The 23,620-nt window shown below is 37.2% G+C and overlaps 1 protein-coding gene and 1 non-coding gene across 3 annotated transcripts in view; both read left to right on the forward strand.

Annotated features, from left to right (window-relative positions):
* Window positions 1–23,620, forward strand: part of COP1 (COP1 E3 ubiquitin ligase) — a 226,234-nt gene that overhangs the window by 190,219 nt on the left and 12,395 nt on the right. The gene's annotated exons all lie outside the window — the stretch shown is intronic.
* Window positions 15,528–15,663, forward strand: LOC120238594. Its single transcript, XR_005530263.1, has one exon.

Here is a 23,620-nt window from a genome sequence, read left to right on the forward strand (position 1 = left end):
TTGATTGCATAAAACTAAAGCACATGTAAAAAGCCATTCTGCTTTCATTAAAGTGCAGAATGCGTCTATAATAATATCATTTATACCAGTAATTCTGAAACCTGACCGATTATCAGAATCACCATGGGGTCTTAGGGAAAAAAAAAAAATATATATATATATATATATATATATATACACACACACATATATATATATGTATATATAACAAAACGGATCTATTCTTAGACCTATGAAGCCCTGTTTAGGAGGAGGAAGGAAGCAGGGTAGAGACTTAGATTAAAAACTTCCCCAGGCCTTCTTGGAAAATTATATGAATATTCAAGTTTGGGAACAGATGATCTGTGTTACCACTATAAAGAGATTTGTTAGACATAATAACCAAAAGGCAAAAATAGCATCTGCTAACAAGGTAATAATTATAATTATGAATATCTAATATCTGTTAGATTTTGCTACTCCATTACACCCTTGGGAAAAGACACAAATAAAAAATGTAGTCTTTTTAATCAACCTTTAATACATATTAGCTTTGCACACTTCTAAGCTGTTTCTGATCCTGAATTCTTCAGTGAACATGGAGAAGACAGCATGGGAGCTTCTTTTTCTTTCTTCTTTCCTTTCTTCATTTCTGTTTCTCTTTTCCTTTTATCTTTCCTTTCCTTTCTTCTTTTCTCTAGCTGGATGATTTATAACACTTTAGAAAATTTTCCTGACTGGACGAGGGCCAATGTGAATGAACTCTTGTCTTGGGCGTGGAAAGAAAGAAGATACTGAGCATGGACCCTGACTTCCAGGAAGACTGTGGCTCACACCTCCTAAGTGCTCCACTCTTCCCTCAGTGTGCAGACTAGAGTGGGGTGGGGAGGTAGGAAAGGTGCTGGGAAACTGAAGCAAAGCTGTAATTTGTTTCTTCTCTAAGTGAATTACATGACGTGTAAATATTCCTTAACCTTAATGTCCACTACTGTATGGACAGCTTCTGTGAAAACATTTGTTGCATTAGATATTTTATGGTGAATATTGTAATGCAGTCAACAAAATATTATTTAGCAGGTCTGCTCATCAACATTTTAAATATATTATGATTGTTATTTTTTATGTACTGTAATGGAATTTGACCTACATTAGAATGGTTCCTATAATTTTTCTCATTAAACAAGTTTTTTGAAATAGTATTTGTCCTTCTAAAGTATGCCCATTTTGAAACCTAGAGTCAACAGAAATCTTTAAGCTATTTGGTTTTTGTTTTTTTCTTTTACTTTATATAACGGAAAAAAGAAATACATTAATTTGAGAGTACATCCTGAATTATCCCATTAATCTATAAATAACTTAAAAAATAAGGGGGGCGCCTGGGTGGCTCAGTCAGTTGAGCATCTGACTTTGGCTCAGGTCATGATCTCACGGTTTGTGAATTTAAGCCCTACATCTGGCTTGCTCCTGTCTGCACAGAACCCATTTGGGATCCTCTGTCCCCCTCTCTCCCTGCCCCTCCCCTGCTCATGCTCTCTCTCTCAAAAATAAACAAACATTAAAAAATATATGTGTAAATAATTTTTTCAGTGCTACCCCACCACAGTTAAAATTGTCTAAAATATTTTGAGATTGGAAGGGATTTAACTTCGGTTTCTAAATGTTTATCTTTGGATAGTTCCTACCAAATTTCTATATTAGTAATAGTAGAAAGCCAAAGAGTGAATATTGACTATCCTTTCTTTGACTTAAAAGTTTTTAATGAACACTACATAAGTTGGTTTTCTATGCTAACATGTATGTATGAAGTATCATGATTATTTATTTTCTAATTGAATAAGAATATACTTAGCTGTTAGTTAAAGCAGAATTTACCAACGACAGCGACTGTTTATGAGAAAAATGTTTCCTGCTATTTCAAACTTGCATCCTATGTGGGGAAAAGAAATCTATGCTTGTATCTTACTTCTCTAGTCTCACATTAATTCCTGCTGTTCTCATGACAGCTCTCTGTTGATGTGAACCCCTCAGGGTTTTGTGCCTTTCAGATCTCCCTTATTTCCACTATTTCTTAAATCACATTTTATGCATTTTTTCAAATAAAACTATCAGAAGTTGGACTTTGTTATTTCCAGAATGGTAGAAAGTTATTATTGCTGAACATAGAAATAATTTGATTATATAGATTGACGCAATCTATTATAATTGCTGTAAGGAAGCTATTTCATTTTGGGCCTGTTTTTATTAGTCTTTCTTTACTCTAGATAAGAAAAGAAGATTCACTTGGATAAAAGATTCTTTATTTGAAATGTGATAGCTATCCAGAAGGTAAAGATAACGGCAGATAATTCATCTGGATCATTTGGTTTCAATGACCACAGAGTTTTTACACATTGTTGAGAATTAAATAGACAGTTGATCATGCTAATGTTTGTCTTCAAGGTCTTTTTTGTTTTAACTTTTTAAAAAATCTTTTGATTTCTTTTTGAGAGAGATTGAGAGAGTGCATGTACGCATGCACTCACTCAGGTGGGGGAGGGCAGAGAGGAAGACACAGAATCTGAAGCAGGCTCCACGCTTTGAGCTGTCAGAACAGAGTCCAATGTGGGACTTGAACTTGTGAACCATGAGATCATGGCCTGATCTGAAGCTGGACGCTTAACCAACTGAGCCACACAGGTGCCCTGGTTTTTTTTTTTTTTTTTTTTTTTAATATTTATTTATTTTTGAGGGAGAGACCATGTGTGAGCAGGAGAGGGGGAGAAAGAGAGGCAGAGAATTTGAAAGAGGCTCTAGGCTCCTAGGTGTCAGCATAGAGCCCAACGCAGGGCTCAAATTCATGAACCATAAGATCGTGACCTTAGTCGAAATTGGATGCTTAACTGACTGAGCTACCCAGGCACCCCTGTCTTCAAGGTCTTCAACTCTGATAGAAATAGGAAGCTTTCAGGATAGATTATTTAGGAAGTAAATCTGACTTCAAGATTCAGTTCCTGTTTGTTAATTTACTATTTTAAATCCTAAGTATCTAAAGCTGTGGCTTTGTGACATACCAAGTGTATCTTTGTGAGCTGGCTTTGCAGAGATTGGGAAAGTAAAATAATAGTAGTTGCTTTGCTTTTAGTGTTTTGTTTTTTATACCTCACAACATTCCAAACTTTGGTTTATTTTAGGAGACCCAGGAGTTTATCTTTTTATTTTAAATGTTTACTTTTGAGAGAGAGAGAGAGCATAGAGTGGGGGAGTGCAGAGAAAGGGATACAGAGGATCCAAAGCACTGACTGCAGGGATCCCAGTGGGGGGCTCCAACTCATGAACACGAGATCGGGACTTGAGCTGAAGCTGGTTGCTTAACCAACTGAGCCACCCAGGGGCCTCTATCTTTTTATTTTAAAAAAATTGCTAAAAACTATTGTATCTCTTAGGGATTCTCATGTAGTGTTTTCACCTGATAAATAAGAAGTGAAATATTTTATTTCATGCCAGATTATATAAATGCCTTTGAAATATGTAGTTGAATATATATAATTCTTATTTTTAGCAGCCAAGAATAATTTAAGTTTCACAAGTAATACTCCTGTGCCTTTTCCTATTATTTGTTTCCTAAACAACATACCTGCAATTCATGTGATAATCCTTGATGTTTGTACTAATGGAAGACTATAGTGGTTTGGAGTAATCCAAAATGTCAATGAATAAGAATGGATAATTGTTATAGAAACTTAATGTGGGCATTTATATTTAAAAGCAGTTATTCCGAATTCTGGAAAGAATAAAAGGCAAATTTATGCTTCTCCCAATTAATAAGTTAGCCTTGCAGTTTCAAAAAGGACTTCCATAGAAGTCCTTGTTTTATGAGGAATATATTCATTTTCTCAAAGTTTTCTGTTTTGTAAAGATTTAAGACTTTTTAATTAGAAGTTTTTTATATTTTTCAGGATTTTTAAGATCTGACAGCTATGCTTTCCTTTACGTGGAAAGGATGAATTATTTTAAAATGTTTTTAATGTTTATTTTTTAAATTTTTCTGATTTTTACTTATTTTTGAGAGAGAAAGGGACACAGTGTGTGAGCAGGGGAGGGTCAGAGAGAGAGGGAGACACAGAATCCGAAGTGGGCTACAGGTTCTGAGCTGTCAGCACAGTGCCTGGCACAGGGCTCGAACCCACGAACTCTGAGATCATGCCCTGAGCTGAAGTCGCCCACTCAACAGACTGATGCCCCCATGCACCCTGGAAAGGATGAATTATTGTCAGCGTAACAGGTTCTCGAGGATCCCTTCTGGGGATCTCACTGGACAGTACTGGTAAGAAAAAGCCTGGGTGCCTTGCAGATTTTACACTCTCCCATCTGAATCCTCACCACGTTTAAAAGTAAGTTTCAGTCTTTCTGTAATGAAGAAGCAGAATGAAGATAACTACTTAATTTTGACCAGAGTTGAGATTGTTTTCTAGGTATTAGGGGCATGCTTTTACTCATTTTTTCCTTTTTTTATTCTCTACTTTCCAAATCATCGTTTTAGGGATATGAAGAAAAAAATCAGTTCTCAAGGGCAATAACTTGGGGGTTATTTTGGTTTTTGGTTTTTTGTTATGTCTTTGTTTAAATATATTAACTTTATACTCCCCCATTTGCTATAACTAAAGAGGCGAAACAGCTTTATTTTTTGGTAATATTAGTAAATTGTTTGAAGGTATATTTTTCTATTGGATGAGATTTATCAAAAACATAAATTGCTTTTAAGCTTGTGTGTGTTTTGTGGTTTTTTTAGGTATAAAGATTTACATCAATGTGAGTTATTAAGAGTGAAACTATTTGCCCTGAATCGGTGTGAATAAACCCTTAGGAAGAGATTCTCCCACCCAGTTTAAGGTGCCATGGTTCTTACTGTGTGATAGATAAGTGGCAGTTACTTTTTTTTTTAATGTTTCATTTATTTCTGAGAGAGAGACAGCATGAGCAGGAGAGGGTCAGAGAGAGAGGGAGACACAGAATCTGAAACGGGCTCCAGGCTCCGAGCCAGCTGTCAGCACAGAGCCCAACGCGAGGCTCAGACCCACGAACCGTGAGATCATGACCTGAGCTGAAGTCGGATGCTTAACGGACTGAGCCACCCAGGCGCCCCAAGTGGCAATTCCGTTTTAAAATAAGCATGAGGTTTTAGTTCTTTGCATGAACATTTGCATTTGAATTACTCAGTTTTCTCCTATGCTTGCTAAAATATACAAGTGGTATATCAGAGCACTCAAAACCAGTCAGAATAAGCACAGGTTTCCTTTTATGCCTATTGTGATGCCTGACCAAGCCTAAACTTGGCTTCTGCATTTGGATCCTCTAAATCCAGTTAGATCTTATTCATGGGGCATGGGATGACGTTCCTTTATCCCTTCATCATCTCTGCTGTAGAGTGTTACATTTTCCTCCATTAATAAAGAACTTTCAGGAAATAGAGAATAGGGAAAATTGACCTGTAATGGTAGCATGTAAACAGAACCGCACTTAACGTTTTGACGTTTGTCCTCCAGTCTCCGGCCTACATTTCTTAAATAGTTTTACATTATACGTATATTTTTTATGTGGCTTTTTATACTAATTACATCTAAGCATTTCCTCTCCTTACATCATAATGTTAGTGGAAGTTATTATGAATTACTCTTTTGTCTTTTATTATTAAACATTTAGGCTGCCTCTTAAGTTTTTCATAGTTCATAATGTTTTGGGGCCTATTGTTTTTCCCCTTTGCTCTTGCAATATTTGTAACACAGAATTCTGTAAGTGTGGGAAAACCTAGATGAAAGTGTTCAGAATATTGTTTAGCTTTTGATATCTATTGTGATTTTGATTTCTAAAACACAGACCAGTGTTTACACTATAGTTCCTCTTAACCTTGACAGCACCGATCGTCTGGGATGGGGAGGTAAGGGAAGAGGTGATGAGGTGAGAAGAGGGACGAGGTGTGTGTGTTTTCGTGTAGCACAGTCTTGAGATCTGATTTTTCAGTGTAAACCTTGGTTCTGTTCTTAGCTGTGACGCCCAAGAAAAATTCCTTATCGTTTCTGAGTCTACTTCCTCATTTTTGAAGTGAGTTAATACGAACATTTAAATACCTTAAGGTGTTGTTAGGAAGCAGATGACATTATGCACATGAATGCTCATACGTGTGGTAACTTTTCAGTAAATGGTAGTACTGCTAGTAATAAATTAATATGTAAAAGTTGGAAAATTAATATTTGAGCATCTAATGTGTCCTCCTATCTTGCTTAGTATTTTGAGTAAGTTATGCACATCTATTCCAGGTATATTTCTAGGTAGAAGGAACAGCAGGTACAAAAGCTTAAGAGTATGAAAGAGCCCTGTGTTTGGAGGCTGCTAAGATGTAACAGGACTAGTGGGAGAGGAAACATGAAGTGGTAGATGAAGAGTGATTTTTTTTTTAAAGGATCATTCTAGACTATGTTAAGAACCTTGAACTTTATCTGTGCAACTGTATAAAAGACTTTAAGAAAAGTGCTTTACTTCAACTTTTGATTAGTGGTTTTAGTTTAATTAACAGAAAAACAGATGTGATAGGCAAGAATATAAAGGCATTGGTGATGGAGCTTTACTTCAGTCCAAGAATTTGGGAGATATATTTTAAGAAATTTAATTCCAGGATCTACTATTTCATTAAAGGGATTAAGACTTACAGCAGTTAATTAGCTTTTTTCATTTAGGTAAGTCTCCTAACATATCTGAGTTTTGTTTCCCTTCTTTTAAATTTTATTTTATTAAAAATTTTTTAAAATTTTTATTCATTTTTGGGAGAAAGACACGGAGTGATAGTGGAGCAGGGGCAGAGAGAGACACACACACACACACAACTCCAAGCAGGCTTAAGGCTCCCAGCTGTCAGCACAGAGCTCGATGTGGGGCTCGAACTCATAAACCATGAGATCATGACCTGAGCTGAAGTTGGACGCTCAGCCAGCTGAACCACCCACGCACCTCGATTTCCCTCTTTAATTTGAAGGGGTTGTAGACCAGATTTTCTGTTGCCCAGTGGCCATATGTAAAACCAACTTACATGCTTATAGTAAGACCATATAGTTTACCTGTAGGCCCACTAATACACGAAACTTTGTTTTACCCCAGTGTATACACACTCATGAAAACATTGTGTGAGTAACTCCATGGTTTGCATTATTTCTGTCTTGATTCAGCTTCTAAATTCACAAATAGTATAACTGCCTCTACTCGTGGGTGTGCACTAGCCCCCAGCAGAGAACCCCTCTACCAGTGAGATGTACCTTACCTTAGACGAGAAACCTTATTGATGCTGAAAAAATGCAGAAACAAGCTTTGTAGGGGAATTTTCTTAGACTACTTTTAGAAATCTTTATTGAGCAAATTGTAACACCTTTCAAAGACTATACTTCTAAATATGACTAATTTACAAATAACAGTGCCAAGAAAAACCATATCATTTTTTAAGTCTCCCTAAAACTTGAACTTTTTTGTTCCCATATTCTTTACCAGTTCATTCTTAATGTAATGTTTCTAATACTGTAATTACTACATTATGTTTTGCATTGATTTTGGAAACTTCGCATTATCAGTAAGTTCAGATAGACTCTTAATTATCACAGGTTAATGGGAAGTTATTGTCTTTGAATTTTTATTGCATCTTAATAACATCTGCTTCTCTCATGTTCCTCTAATGAAAAGCTTCTCTTGTAATAACTTAATATGTTGAAGGATTATTATGAGATAGGAAAAATAATAGACTGATGCTTTTTTCCCTTTCTGACATTGTTGTGAAGTTTTGATTGTACAACTTAACCTACATGTGAAATGGAAGCATAGATGCAGTAGCATCTCCATTTTTTAACTGTGTGACTGTAGTCTCACGTTACTAGCTCTGTGAATATTGAAGTACTAAAAGAAATAGAATGGATAGTAATTCTGACACTTCAGACTAGTACTTAGTTGATGTGATTGACTAGTTTTCCTGGACTGAATTCTGTTTTTTTGTTGTTTTTTTTCTTTTTTTTTTTTTAAATTTTTTAATGTTTTATTTATTTCTGAGAGAGAGAGGGACAGTGTGAACAGGGAAGGGTCAGAGAGAGAGGGAGATACAGAATCTGAAACAGGCTCCTGGCTCTGAGCTAGCCGTCAGCACAGAGCCTGATGTGTGGCTCAAACCCACGAACCGTGAGATCATGACCTGAGCCAAAGTTGGATGCTTAACCAACTGAGCCACCCAGGTGTCCCTGAATTCTGTTTTAATAGCTCTTTATTAAATATGTGTTAATTAGATTAGTAGTTGCTTAGTTGCTCCTCTTAACGATCCATTGGGCCTCTTTGATTTGTCTCGTACAAATCAAATTTGTCTAGTACAAAATTTGGAAATCATGTAACCTATTCTACACTGTTTTTTAGGATGTTCTTTGACCCCACTAAAAGCATATGCAAAAGTTTGCCTGTCCATGTGATTATTTTACTAGAGAGCTTATTGCTTTTATTAGATTCCTAAAGGAGATCAAAATATTAATGATTAAAAATTAGTGCTATAAAATGTAGTCTGGCAACTTGGCTTGATAAGGCTATGCATTAAATTATACTAGCAATACCAATTACTGAAAATTATAAATGTTTTCTGATCTCACTTTGAAGTTTACATTAGTTTTTATATAGCTTGGCAAACTTAAAATGAAAGAAAAAGTCACAGAATAAGTGTATAGAAGCTCTTTATTTTAATCCTTTTATGTTTTTCCCTTTACTTCCACTCTAGATTCATGTCACCTAAGAGAGTGAGAAACCTTAGCCAAATCACTTTGCCACTGTTTGCTTTCTCACCTTTTATAAAAGGAAGCAACACCAGATTTACTGCCTCACAGGGTTCTTTAAAACTCAAATGAGATGTTTGGCTGTGAATAAGCATTTTAACCCATATCATATGACATTCACACAAAGTACATCTGTTATATAAAGAACAGACCAATTGTATGAAGAATTCTTGTTAATTTGTTAATACATAGTTAAGAAAAAAGTTCACAGAACTAGAACAAATAGTACCATAATTTGTATGGAATCACACACACACACACACACACACACCAAACAGCTAAAACAATTTTAAGAACAGAGTTGGAGGTCTCATAATCCCAGATTTCAAGATAAAATATAAATGTCGTAATCAAAACAGATCAGTGAAACAGAATAGCAAGCCAAGAAAAGATCACTATGTCAGAAGCTAAACTGACTAAGCCTCCAACTTCTGCTCAGCTCATCTCATGCTTTGGGAGTTTAAGCCCACATTGGGCTCTGTGGTGACAGCTCAGAGCCTGGAACCTGCTTCGGATTCTGTCTCCCTTTCTCTCTCTGCCCCTCCCCTGCTCACGCTCTTTCTCTCTCTCTCAAAAATGAAATAATCTTTTTTTAAAATGTTTTTATTTACTTTTGAGACAGAGAGAGACAGAGCATGAGCGGGGGAGGGGCAGGGAGACAGGGAGACACAGGATCTGAAGCAGCTCCAGGCTCTGAGCTGTCAGCACAGAGCCCGATGCAGGACTCAAACCCACAAACATGAGTCATGACCTGAGCCAAGTTCGGAGGCTTTACCGACTGAGCCACCCAGGCGCCCCCAAAATAAAATAATCTTAAAAAAAAATTTTTTTTTTAAATACAGAGATTAAACTGGCAGTTGCCAGAGGTGAAGTGGGTGGGGGAATGGGTGAAAGACCTAAAAGGGATTAGGAGTATGCATATTGTGATAAGCACTGAGAAATATATAGAATTGATGAATCTCTATATTGTATGCCTGAAACTAATATAATACCATTAGGTTAATTATACTTCAGTTAAAAACAAATTTAAATTACAAAACATCTCATGATTTTTCTATTCTAACAAAATACACATTAAAGAAGAAAAAATAACTCCATAATAATTGCTAACAGTCTGCATATAATCTCACAAATAAAAAGCAAGAACAGGTAAATAAGATTATAAAACCACCTTTTTCCCATCTAAAAATAGTAAATCTGTTTATGGAAATAAAGTTTCAATGATTTTTATGTATATCAGCTACCTTATTAAAGGTATATTTTCTGGAGTTTGCCATGAAGTATTAATATAACTTTGAATAGGTCTAAAATATGTTTAACTTTTAACATGAGCTTTTAGGAATAATTGTTTAGACTAACATATCCCTAATTTGAAATAAAAAGGACTACATCTATAATTTGTTTACGCTTTATCACAGTTTGTTGATAATCAGTATGCCTGGTGGTAGATATGAAAGTATTCATAGGGAATCTAAAAAAAGAATATGAAATAAAATTTTCATGTGATAATGAGTTAGAAATAATAAAAAAGGGTGTAGAACTGTTTAATTACAAGTTTTCTTAAAATTTGCTTATAAATTTAATTATAATTTTTATATTTCTATTTTTCTACTTGGAAAATTATTTGATTGTAGTGTAAATAATTGTCTTATTAACTGTTCTGCATTATCGCCTCAGTATTTTGATGTGTCAGTCTTGAAGACAGAAGTTTCTTACATGGAAAACTTAGTAAGTCAATTGTTAAGGAAATAAGTACAGTATGCAAATTTGCAGTAAGATTCTTTTTGGTAATTTCTGTTGTTCTGTCTTCAGGTTCACTTATTCTTCCCTCAGATTTGTCAAGTCTACTACTGATCATACCATTAAAGGCATTGTTCATTCTGTTACTATGTTTTTGGTTTCTGCCATTTTTGTTTGATTTCCTTCTCAGAGTTTAAGTCTCTTTGCTGAAACTATCTGATCTTATACATTTTCTGCCTTTTAAATTGGGCTCTTTAATGCACTAATGATAGTTATTTTTACATAATGCCAACATCTGTGTCATACTGAATTTAGCTGAATGATCACTTTGTCTCATCAGATTGTTTTCCCCTGAATGCCTTGTCATTTTTGGTTAAAAGCCATACATATTGTACGGGACAGTAGGTACTGAGGGAAATACTGTTTATGCTGTGGGTGAGCCTGTTTTTCATTCTGCCAGACTTCCATTGTGGGGGTTGTGTACATGTAGTCCTGAATGAGGTTGTTTTAAAGTGTGTTGTTCCTATGATTCCCCTCAGTGCACCATAATCTAGTGATACTTTGTGTATAGGGTATTGGCTGCTTTGCCAGAGGATTTTTCTCAGTGTGTTCTCTGCTCGGTGTTTGGTTTGTCCTTTGCACTGTTTCCCTGAACAAATCTGTCTCTTGAAGTAATCCTTGCTATAGTCCTTTTTAATTTTTCTTCTTAGTGCTCGTTTATGTGGCTGGGTGGTTATGAGAGGAAGGATGTTCTTCGAAGTTTTGGTTAATCCTCAGTCCAGGTTTGGTCCTATGAACCTAGGTGTTTAGGTTGTGGACTTCACAGTTCTTTCTGCCCCTCTTCCAAATGTAATGCTGGGCCTAGTGTATGTTCCTGACCTTCCCCTGAGAGTAAGACACTTTGTTTTCTGTTCCTCTCCCTCAACTGCAGTTGGTTTCTACCAGTGCCTACCCCTCCTCCCCAGCCATTTTCTCTACAGACCGATCCTTTTGTTCTTTAGAAGACATAGGAGGTATTTGGATGGCTTTAGGAAATGGGTGGTATTCCCAAGATTTTCTCCAGTCTACCCTGGGAGGGATCATAGAAGAAAAGTTTGGTAAGAGTATACTACGCCCCCTCCCCCAATGTTTATGGCTGCAGGGGCCGCATACTTCTGTGCTAGCCACCGTGTAGCATTTTGTTAAACATTAACTTAATCTTCCTGCTGGCTTGTCCAGCTATTTCTCTTTCAGGTAAACAGATACAGTAAAACCTGGAAACATGTTTGTAATCCATGTACTTGTATATCAAAGCAAAATTCCCCATAAGAAATAATGGAAACTCAGATGATTTGTTCTACAACCTAAAAATATTCATCTAAAAGTTATTAAATACTGTAATACAATACAAAATAATAAACAAAATACAAAATAGTAAGAAAAATAAACACATTAACCTACACTTATCTTTGAAAACCTTTGTAGCTGTTGTGGGAGACAAAAGAGAGGAGGATTGTTGTGTAGAACGACTTCCACTATCACTAATGGAATCACTGCTGTCTGTTGGCTTAATGGAATCTTTTTCTGCATGAGGGCCATTCCATACACTCGTACAGATGTTGACTACAGTACAGAATTAATAAACTCTTGTCAAAAACTGTATTTAATGTAACTGGCAATGAGGCAGCAGACAAAAGGGTCTGCATCTGCAGGCAGCCTGATCTAGAATGAAGCAAAACATTCCTAAGGTTACTCATGTACAGAAAAGCAAGGGACTGTCCATAGGTGCTTTGAAGTGACAAAAAAGTACACTAATGCCAGTTGTGGGCACCTTGCGATGTTCTGAAAAATCACTAATTTCTGCCAAACACTGCAGCCCAACCATTGAGCATGGGAGACAGTCACCCACAATCCCACAGAGAAAGAAAGAGGAGGGAGGGAGACAGGAAACTTTGGCTCAGTTGTGACCATGTGACATTTGGCGTCATGTACTACTTGTATTGCAAGACATTGCTTGTTTATCAAGTTAAAATTTATTAGAAATGTTTGCTCATCTTCTAGAACACTTGCAGAACCAGTTCCTCACAAGCCTGGGTTTCCCCGGACTCTGGTGTTCTCTCTCTCCCTGCAAGTACCCGCTGTTTCTGGTTTTAGATCGTTTTGCCTCTGATTCAGTTCTTTCATAGGTTCCAAAAATGGCATTAATTAGCAGTACTTCAACTTTTTTCTTGTAATCATAGGGGCATTGCTCTTTCCAGCTTTCTCCGTTTCCAAGCTGAGCTCTCTAGGTTTTAACACTTGGCGTTACCTCTACAGATATAAGGGGTTTTAACATTCACATTTCATTATCTTAGACTTCTTGCTATTTAAATTTGTATTGTCAGCATATTTCAGAACTATGTTAACAGTAATAGGCTTTTTATTTCTTATAACATTTTAGGGATAATTACCTTTAGCAAAAAATGGTTTATAATGTACATTCATCTATAACCATCACTCCCTGCCATACCTCATGTAGTCATTTAGTTTAGTGACAGAAGTAATCTCCATTACAAAAGACCAATCAATGTCCGAATTGTTAATAGCAATGAAACCTTCTATTTTGAGATTTGTTTCCGAATGAAAGTCTCAAGACGTTTTTAGCCAGGGACAAGAATTTTTGAAGTGTGAGGAAAATATTTATGGTATCTAAAAGTTGTGATGTGACAGGATCTTAACCATTAAGATTTTTAATTATTTAGTCTCAAGTAAGGAATGTTTCTAGAAAGTTTGCCTGGCTTCTTACATGTAACTGACAGTTGTGAAGACACATTTATGCCAATTTGGTATTCTACTTAGGAATCAAGGGGATTTCCATGGAAATTCAGACAATGTAGACTATTGCTATGATTTACTACAACATGAAAAATGTTGGATTGTTTTCAATTTTATTAAATGCAATCCTATTCTTCAGTATTCCATAAATTTAAAATCAAATCTATTTAAGTACAGAGTTTTGACCATTAAAGAATGGAGTCTTAGAAATTGGGTATGTGTCTAAGCACAAATCTGATGTCATTTTTCTTTTAATTTTGAATCCATGCTCTGTTTTGTCCCCTGCTACTCTGTCACATACCATCATGTCCTGATGATGAGTATAGAATGAAATCTAAGCTTCTTTATGTGACGCTTAACACCCTCTTATCAAACCCCACCCACTTCTTCAGCCTGATCACCTGCCACTTACATAGGCACATTTTACACTCTCTTCAAACACACCATGATGGTTAACTTGTTTTTTTTTTTTTTTTTTTTTAACCCTTGTGCCTTTGACCTTGCTGCTCACTGTGCCGACACACCCTTTTCTGTCCTGTTACATATTGTAATGTCATTAGGTAGGGAGTCTTTTAAGTACAGTGCTGAGTTTTGTAACTACAGAAGAAGTAGAGTGTTGAATAGATGACTACCATTAGATTCCTTACCTTTTGGCCATTGTAGTAATGAATTTTTTTTTTTAATTTTTTTTGTTTGTTTTTTATTTATTTTTGAGACAGAGCATGAGTGGGGGAGGGGCAGAGAGCGAGGGAGTCACAGAATCCGAAACAGGCCACCAGTCTCCGAGCTGTCCGCACAGAATCCGACGCGGGGCTCAAACCCACAGAACCGTGAGATCATGACCTGAGCTGAAGTTGGACGCTTAACCGACTGAGACACCCAGGCACCCCTGTAGTAATGAATTCTATCACATTTCTAATGGGGTGTCCTCCAACCTTTTTGAATACTTCTGGTGACAAGCAGCTCCTGCTTCACAAGGAAGCCCATTATATTTCCCTGTGACTTCAAGTTTTACAACCTTGGCCCAATAAGAACAGCTCTTACTTCTTCCCATCACCTTAGAAATAGTAAATATTAGAAAATGTGTAATATTTAAGAACTTGTAACTCCACATGCAGTAAAAGTCAATACCTTCTAGTTTTCATTGTGTTAACCCACTCTACCTCAGTCTTATTGAATCCTTTGCAAGGATAATGTCAGTTGAAAATAGAGGTGAAGAGGCCCTTTCTTGCCCTGTAGCTGTGTGCCAGTAGTTCTGTTGCATCAATTGTTTTTCATCAATTTTATAAGACCATGAATATGGTGACTGATATATTCAGACAGTCATACTTCAGGCAGCTGCCTTTTAATTGTAAAGAATTAGGTTATAATGTTTTGATAACTACCACTTTTTTGCCGTGTATAATACTCCATTTCCTTTTTGGTTAGATACTTTACTTTGTTTCCTTTGAGTCTTCATAAAATTCTGTGAAGGGCCTAACATTACCTGCCTTGTAGTTGAAGAAATTGAGTCTCCCAGAAGGTGAGGCAGTGCTATGGCAGCACCAAAATGCACTGCGGGGCCCCGTGTACATTCATTGCTGTCTGTCCTGTGTTATGTGGTACCCCGGGAGCAGGACAGAACTCTCGAGACAGTTTTGCCAGAGTATTCTGGAGGATTGTGCAAAGAGCACCCATAGAAATGCCCAGCTGATGGGCCGCGGCCCCTGGATCTGCGGTGCGTACCACGCAGTTGTTTTCTGCCAGCTGTGTGATTGCAAGCACATTGTTCACGAGCTTTATTCAGGAGAGCATCCAGGGTCCAGAGGGATTGAAGCTGTGGGCATCTGAGATCATATTGGGTTGTTGTGTGGCAAGGAAAATTAAATTGATTACGGCTGGATAATGAGAAGGGAGAAGAGTTTGGAAACCATTGCGAATGAAGGGAAGGTGGCGAATGAGTTTTTGGGGGTGTATCTCAGCTCTCCTTCCCTTGTACATGTTCTTTACAGTCTTTATGCCTAGGTAACGATCACTTTGACTTTATATGGTTTCATGGTTCTTTTTCCATTATCTGTCTGAATCCTGTTTTTTTTTTCCCTATAGTTTATTTGAATGCATTAAAGTGTATTTAAATGAGAATCTGATGCAGTCGGGAAGTTGCTGTAGGAAAGACTGGATAACAAAAGCTTCTTAATAATGAAGCGCACCAAAAATGGAACCTGCAGGACCAACCACATGGACAAATGGAAAAATGCCTTTGTCCGCACATTGCAGCGATCCTGCGTAAACATGGCGGTCTCTGTCTGGCGTAGGGCAGCTGACTGGGTCCGATCGTCCCTCATACAGCCTTGAAACCAGCTTTCCAGTTTCTTTAGGGTCTGTGACCGTTAAGTGTGCTAGATTTAATAGACAACCAAGTGAGGCTACTTTGCATCTGTCTTAACTGGTGTTTAGATATTTTATGGTCTTAAAAGTAGGTTTCATTTGTTTGATTAAGGCAGGGGAATGAATATAGAAATACTATTTTTATGAGCGACCACACTGGCTTAACTAATCAGGGTTATCAGTAGAGGCCAGTCCGTATTTTAGAGATGAAGAAGCCAATCAGAGGTAGCTTCCATGAAGTTTTTTTCAGGAAGAATTGACTTGTCATTAAGAAAGTGACTGTTCCAAAATACAGTTTATGTAATTTTTTATGTCTGTAACAAATTTCAGGAATGACCGTTAATGGGGAAAAGCTAGCTACTAAGTATTAACTTCTTAGCACTAAATTTGAAATCTTGGGTTTTTTCACGGTGTGTGTTCTGTCCACAGGGGAGGGAGCTGCAGTGGCATTGCTAATGCCCTGAGGTGTGGTGCTCAGCACAAGCGCTGCAAGCAGGCCACAGCTGGGTCTATTTATAGCTAATGGTGTGAGGATCTGTCCTTTTTCATGGTTCTGAAATCCCCATGTATTTCTTACTCTGAGCAATATTGTTGAATAGCTTTATTTTTCTAAACTCTTTAGAAGTCATGAGTCTACTCTGGTCTTCATTTTGATGAACCATTTTAAGATTTTGTGCTCACCTGTATTATTTGTGCTCTGCTTATTTACGTGAGAAATTCAAATCTAGATTCAAGACCCTTCACTAAAATGACCTCTAACTAAAAATTCTGAACACAAATACTACTGAGGCGTAATTCAAAAGGGAAAGGAATGTCTTATGACTGCATCTATCTCTGGATGGTTTACAAATATATTTGAGAGGCATCCCTACCACGCTATTGTTTTCTAGGGTGTTTGAGCCAAGGCCAAGAAATACAGCGTGTAGCCTGATGTCCTTAAATCCTTTGCAGTGCTTCCGTCACTTTGAACCTCCTTGCTACCATTTTCTTGTTTCATCTTCCATGTAGCCCTGTGTGTGCTCTCACCCTTTTGCTGCCAGATCCTATATGCCCCTTACTCCTCCGCAGACTCCAGTAAATCTAGTAGGTGACAGCTGGCTTCTACTCAAACCAGATATATGAATATAGGAATCAAGTGATCCTCATATATGACAAATCAAAACTGAGATAGTAATTAGAGATGGATTTATTTGAATATGAAGGCAAGTACGTATTTTGTAGACTGCACTAGGACCATCAGTTATACATCCTTCCTTGCTCTTTGAGGTTTTGTGGAAGCTCACAATGTGATCTTCACAATATAAACTTAAATCCCGTTAGAAGGTGGAATATGCACTGTCACTTTACTCTTATACTTAAAGACTAGATGGAATTGTAACTACTTTTATGGCCAAGGATATGCTAAAATCAGGGACAGTCACATAAGCAATGGTATAGTTCTAGTAGTTTTCTTCTGCTAGGTTGGTGCCTGTTCCTGTTGTTAAATAGTTTTAATACCCACCCCTGAGAACAGTATGCTCTTATTGTGAACACGGGTTCCTTTGGATACCAAATATAAAAAGGTCTTAACAGAAAAAAGTAAGGTTTTTTTTTTAATTCTGTTTTTAATATTTTATTTATTTCTGAGAGAGAAAGAGAGAGAGAGAGTGAGAGAGACAGCGTGAGCAGGAGAGGGTCAAAGAGAGAGGGAGGTACGGAATCTGAAACAGGCTCAAGGCTCTGAGCTGGCTGTCAGCACAGAGCCCAACACGGGGCTCGAATCCACGAACCATGAGATCATGACCTGAACCAAAGTCAGATGGTTAGCCTACTGAGCCACCCAGGCTCCCGCCTCACATTTTTATATACTTTCTTTATTAATATTTATTTAAGGAAGGATATGAAATTCAGCCACCTTTCTCACTGTTCTGTGTCCTCTAGGGAGTTGTATTTGCAGATACTTTGTGTTGTACATAGTGATTTACCAGTTTTACCAGTTTTAGTGTTTGTCTGAAGGATTTAAATGGATGTACAGTTTTAACTTAGTGGACACTTTCAGAAGAAAATTCAGTGCTTGCAGTACAAACTATTGAAGACAGACCATTCACATTAATTTTTACTATCTTAACTGCAGCTCTTGGCTTTTAGAAGACAAATGTGAATAGTATTTCACTGCACTTTGCATCTGCCCTGTCACTAATAGTGTTCTAGCACTTGACAGGAAGACTCAAGTCTTAAAGATCATATGTCTTAGCTCTGTTTTTCCCCCAGTAAAATCTTCAAAGAACTTGCCTTCCTTAGTTTTACAGCACAGACCATAAAGTTGTTTTGGAGGAGAAAATGTTTTCTGAAATTTTTGAGATTTTTATTTGGCAAGGTCGTGCTTTTAAACATCTCCGGGGAAGGGCAGGTATGTGTCATTTATAACTTCTGTCTTATGGTAGTGTTCTGATGAAGACTACTAGAGTCAGATTGTGAGATTTGCTTCCTGTTGCCACTAAATACTAGCTTTGAGCCTTTGGGTGGGCTGCTTTCTGTACCTCTGTTTCTCTTCTGTGAAATCAAAATAATAGTATCGTCCACATAATATTGTGGAACAAGATTAGAAAATATATGAGAACTATTGAGATAGATGAGAAACTCAAGGTTCATGACCAGTCAAGAAATAAATGTTGCAGGGGTGCCTGGGTGGCTTGGTCGGTTAAGTGTCTGACTTCAGCTCAGGTCACGATCTTGTGGTCTGTGACTTCGAGCCCCACATCGGGTTCTGTGCTGACAGCTCATAGCCTGGGGCCTGCTTCAGATTCTGTCTCTCTCTCTCTCTCTCTCTCTCTCTCTCTGCCCCTCCCTTGCTCACTGTCTCACTCTCAAAACTGAATAAATGTTAAAAAAATAATAATAAATAAATAATAAATTTTGCTGTCATTATCTTCAACACTTTCTACACTAATCCATATAACTGAACAACTTACTTGTTTTTAACTCATTAGATATTAATTTTGCAGTATATAAAACATTCCTAAATATATAATATATATTTAGATGGTTTACAACCCAATATAAATATTTATAAACAACTGTGGTATAAGCCTGAATGAAAGAAATCTGTATAAGAGAAATATCCTTGAAAGTATTGACACTAGAGGGGGAGAGATTACTTCTAATTGGGAGAATTATAGAAGACTTCATGAAGATACTGGCTCTTCTGCTGGACTTCATAAAGCAGGGTTTCAGAAGGCTTGGGACACAGGTAAAGGACATGCCTGAACAGAAGACCATAAACCAGCATCTGTTTAGTACCGGCCAGGCCTCATATACTAAATGGTATCTTAATTCAAAATCATCACCATAAGTCTTGTAAGCTATATACTTTTGATCTCTGTTTACAAGTAAAATTAAAGGTTAGAGAAGTTAACTGGTTTACCCAAGATAACACAACTAAAAAAGGAGTAGTAGAGTTAGAATTTGAATCCAGGTGTACCTGGCTCTTTTTGCTACACTGCCTTCAGGCTGCAGAACAGTGTGAACAAAGGTATAGATGAGAGAAACTGCAATGGATGTTTCAGAAACTTGTCATTGAGTAATCTAAGTAAAGAAAGGGGGATAGGAACTCTGTTGGAGAATGACAGAGGTTCCAGATTACATAGTCTTGAATGCCATTCTGAAAAAAGAAGTGTAGGCTTTCCTCCTTCCCTCCCCCACTGCTTTCCTTCCTTCCTTCACGCCCAGCTTGGAGCCCAAGGTGGGGCTTAAACTAGGACCCTGAGATCTAGACCTGAACTGAGATCAAGAGTCGGATTCTTAACTGTCTGAATCACCCAGTGTAGGCTTTCTTATGTAGACATTAGTAAGCTCCTAAAGCCCATTGTCCAGGGAGATGAAAGTATCACATGAGAATATTTTCATGGCAGTGTATAGAGTGCATTATACTGAGAAGAGATTGAATGTGTAGTTATGTAGGGAATTAAATAATTGATACTTTTTTCTGCATTCAGTTTCCTTTTAAAAATATTTGAAAGTTGGCCTCACATATTATAAACACGTTTATTTTATTTTAAAGTGAGTATGGGGTGCCGCGGTGGCTTAGTCAGTTAAGAGGTCAACTCTTGATTTTGGCTCAGGTCATGATCACAAGGTTGTGAGATTGAGCCCCTTGTTGGGTTCTGTGCTGAGTGTGGAGCCTGCTTAAGATTCTCTCTCTTTCCCTCTCCCTCTTCCACTCTCCCCTTCCCACTGCTTGTGCTTGCTCTATTTTTTTTTAATTTTTTTTAATGTTTTATTTATTTCTGAGAGAGAGGGACAGCATGAACAGGGAAGGGTCAGAGAGAGAGGGAGACACAGAATCCGAAACAGGCTCAGGCTCTGAGCTGGCAGTCCGCACAAAGCCCGATGCAAGGCTCGAACCCACGAACCGCAAGATCACGAACTGCCCCTTGTGCTTGCCCACTCTCATGAGTGCTCGCTTGCGCTCTCTCTCTCTCTCTCTCTCTCATGAATGAGTGAGTGTATTTCTGTATATTCATTTTAAGAAAACAACTTTTGGGGGTATCTGGCTGGCTCAATCAGAGCATATAACTCTTGATCCTTGGGGTGTGAGTTCAAGCCCTATGTTGAGTGTGGAGCCTACTTAGAACAAAAAAGCTTAAAAAACACAGCTTTTGAGCTGTATTTGAGGATACAGTTACTGACTCCCACTGACTAGCATATAACCTATTTTTTCTTTTTGCAAGAATTTCACTTGCTTAATAGATGTGGATTGAAGAATCTTATTAAAGGATAGGATTACAGACAATGACTCTAGGTGCCTGGGAGGTGTGAGAGGGGTATGAGACATCGCTGAGGGAACAGAACACTATTAGAAAAATTAATTCTGTCTTTTCCTTGCCGTTGACTCCTTGTTATCCATAAATAACATTCTTACTCTAGTTTTGAGAGAGTTTGTTTGCATGTTTACCTTAGCCCATTCTCATCTAATCAGCTAATACACACAAGCTGACTCAGTTCTCTTCACTCCCAGCACCTTCCCCCGCCCCTCGCATTTGCATGACCATGGTCCTTTGTCTAAAATATCCTTTATCTTTTCTCTTGAGAAATTTCAACTTTTTCATGTTCTGTTTGTGGTCTTATGTATGAAGCCTTTCTATCTCTCTCTCCCAGGTAGAGGATCACTTCCTTATTGCTTCCTCAGTTGCCCCTCTGAACTCTATATTTCTTACAAGAATATAGTAGTTTTCTACTTAAACCTCCATTTCCCCTCCCAGTCTCTAAGCTCAATATCGGACATCGTGTCTTCCTCATCTTCAGAACCCAGTACACAGCATGATACCTTGCATGTAATATCTATGTATAGCATATTTTTATCCACATGTTTAACTTAATTTGATTTTAAGGATACAGATAGTCTTACTTAGTCAGGTCCATTTCATCCTGAAGACCAATTAGTAATATGTGCAGAGTATGGAAGTGAGCTCTGTGGAGTTGCTTTTTCTGTAAGGGAAACCTGGAGACCTTTTAGGTGATCAAGAGGCTTAGAAATGAATGTACAATATGGCTTGTCACTTTAACAAGGATGAAACCCCAAGTTAGAAGTAGGGTTGTTTGTTACCTGCACCTCAAACCAGATAAAGGGAGAGTAGAATCACCAGATAGAAAACTTATGATTCTTTTACATCTTGAGAACGCTCTGAAGAGGTGCTTGATCTACCATACAGTGGAAGTTCACAGTAATGATGCTAGTTTATCTGGAAAGATTTCATTTCTGATCATGGTGGTTGCTTCAGGGACTCAGAACAGGGGAACGAGATACTTTTCCCTTATTCTGTTGTACTGTTTGAATTTTTTCTCACATACGTATATTGCCAGTTCATGTAAACCAGTAAGTATTAGTGTCACAATGATCCCTGAAGAATGGTATGTTATTGTCCCCATTTTTTAATCCAGCAGTTTACTAAACTCTCTTAATTTTAATTATCCATTTCTACATTCTTGAGATATTATATGTAGGTAACAATATGATCCACAAGTGATGAAAATTCAACGTATACTTTTCTAATTTTATACCTAATTTCAATTGATTTTGCTTTATTATTTTGCCAGGACCTCTATCTAGTATCATGTTGAATGGAAGGATGATAACTGGCATCTTCATCTTGTTACTCACTACAGGGAAGAGTTTTGAATATGTCACAATTATGTATAATTTCTGCTGTAAGATTTTTGTAGAAACCTTACAAGGAAGTTTCCTTCACTTTTCAGGTTGTGAACAGTTCTTATCATAAATGAAATTGGAGTATATTGCTTTCTTTTGTACCTATTGAAGATGATGTAATAATTATTGTTTAAACATGGATATAGATAATTTTTAGAAACTTTTTTATTTAATTTTGTTTAAATTTACATCCAAGTTAGGTAGCATATAGCGCAACAGTGATTTCAGGAAGATCCCTAAGGCCCCTCACCCATTTAGCCCATCTCCCCTCCCACAACCCCTCCAGTAACCCTCTGTTTGTTCTCCGTATTTTAGAGTCTCTTATGTTCTTGTCGCCCTCCCTGTTTTTATATTATTTTTGCTTCCCTTCCCTTATGTTTATCTGTTTTGTACCTTAAAGTCCTTATATGAATGAAGTCCTATGATATTTGTTTTTCTCTGACTGATTAATTTCACTTAACGTAATAACCTCTAGTTCCACTCACATAGTTGCAAATGGCAAGATTTCCTTCTTTCTGATGGCCGAGTAATACTGTAGTGTATATATATATACCACATCTTCTTTATCCATTCATCCATCGATGGACATTTGGGCTCTTTCCATACTTTGGCTATTGTCGATAGTGCTGCCATAACCATTGGGGTGCATGTGCCCCTTTGAAACAGCATACCTGTATCCCTTGGATAAATACCTAGTAGTGCAATTGCTCGGTCATAGGATAGTTCTATTTTTAATTTTTTGAGGAACCTCCACACTGTTTTCAAGAGTGGCTGCACCAGTTTGCATTCCCACCAGCAGTGCAACAGAGATCCTCTTTCTCTGCATCCTCACCAACATCTGTTGTTGCCCGAGGATGAATTTTTTTTCTAATATTAAATCAATCTTACCTCATTGGAATAAGCCCAGCTTTGTCAAGATGTATTATTCATATATGTTCATATTTATATATATTCATGTTAAAATTGACCTGCTGCTATTTCATTTGGGACTTTTTCCATCTATTTTCATGAATAACATTGGCCTATAATCTTCTTGTCTTGCATTGTTCTTGTCACATTTTATTTATTTGTTTTGAGAGAGAGATAGCATGAACAAGTGGGGAAGGGGCAGAAGGAGAGGGAGAGAATCCCAAGTAGGTTCTGAGCTGTCGATGCAGACCCCAGTGTTGGGCTCTAACTCACAAACTGTGAGATCATGACTCAAGCCAAAACCAAGAGTTGGACACTTAATGGACTGAACCACCCAGGCATCCCTGTTCTTGTTCTTGTCACATTTTGATTGCCTGATTAAGTTTCATGAAACAGTTTAAGGAGTCTTCTTTTTCTGTGGACAAATATGTGTGATATTGGAAGTACTCTGTTCTTGAATATTTGATTGAACTTTAGATAAAATCATGTAAACCTGAGGTAAAAAATAATTTAACAATTGATTTTCTTTTTTTATGCCTATAGGATGATTCATGTTTTTTATTTCTTCTTGCTCTCTTTTGGTCAGTTTTTTAATAAGAATTTTTCTCTTTGGTTTAAATATTCAAATTTGTTAACATAAAATTATTTCCACTTTTTTCCTACAAAATTATTTATTCTCATTCTGAGAGGAGAAATCAGTTTAACATTACGCTTAACATTTGGGAAAAAGTAAGAAAGGGGCTATATTCTGATTTTGTTTAATAAGTATCTTTCCTTTGGTTAAAAAAAAATGCTTATCATTGTGAATACCAAGGCTTACATG

This window comes from Hyaena hyaena, unplaced genomic scaffold, assembly GCF_003009895.1.
Source record: "Hyaena hyaena isolate Hyena2069 unplaced genomic scaffold, ASM300989v1 scaffold_209, whole genome shotgun sequence".
Classification (NCBI taxonomy): Eukaryota; Metazoa; Chordata; class Mammalia; order Carnivora; family Hyaenidae; genus Hyaena; species Hyaena hyaena.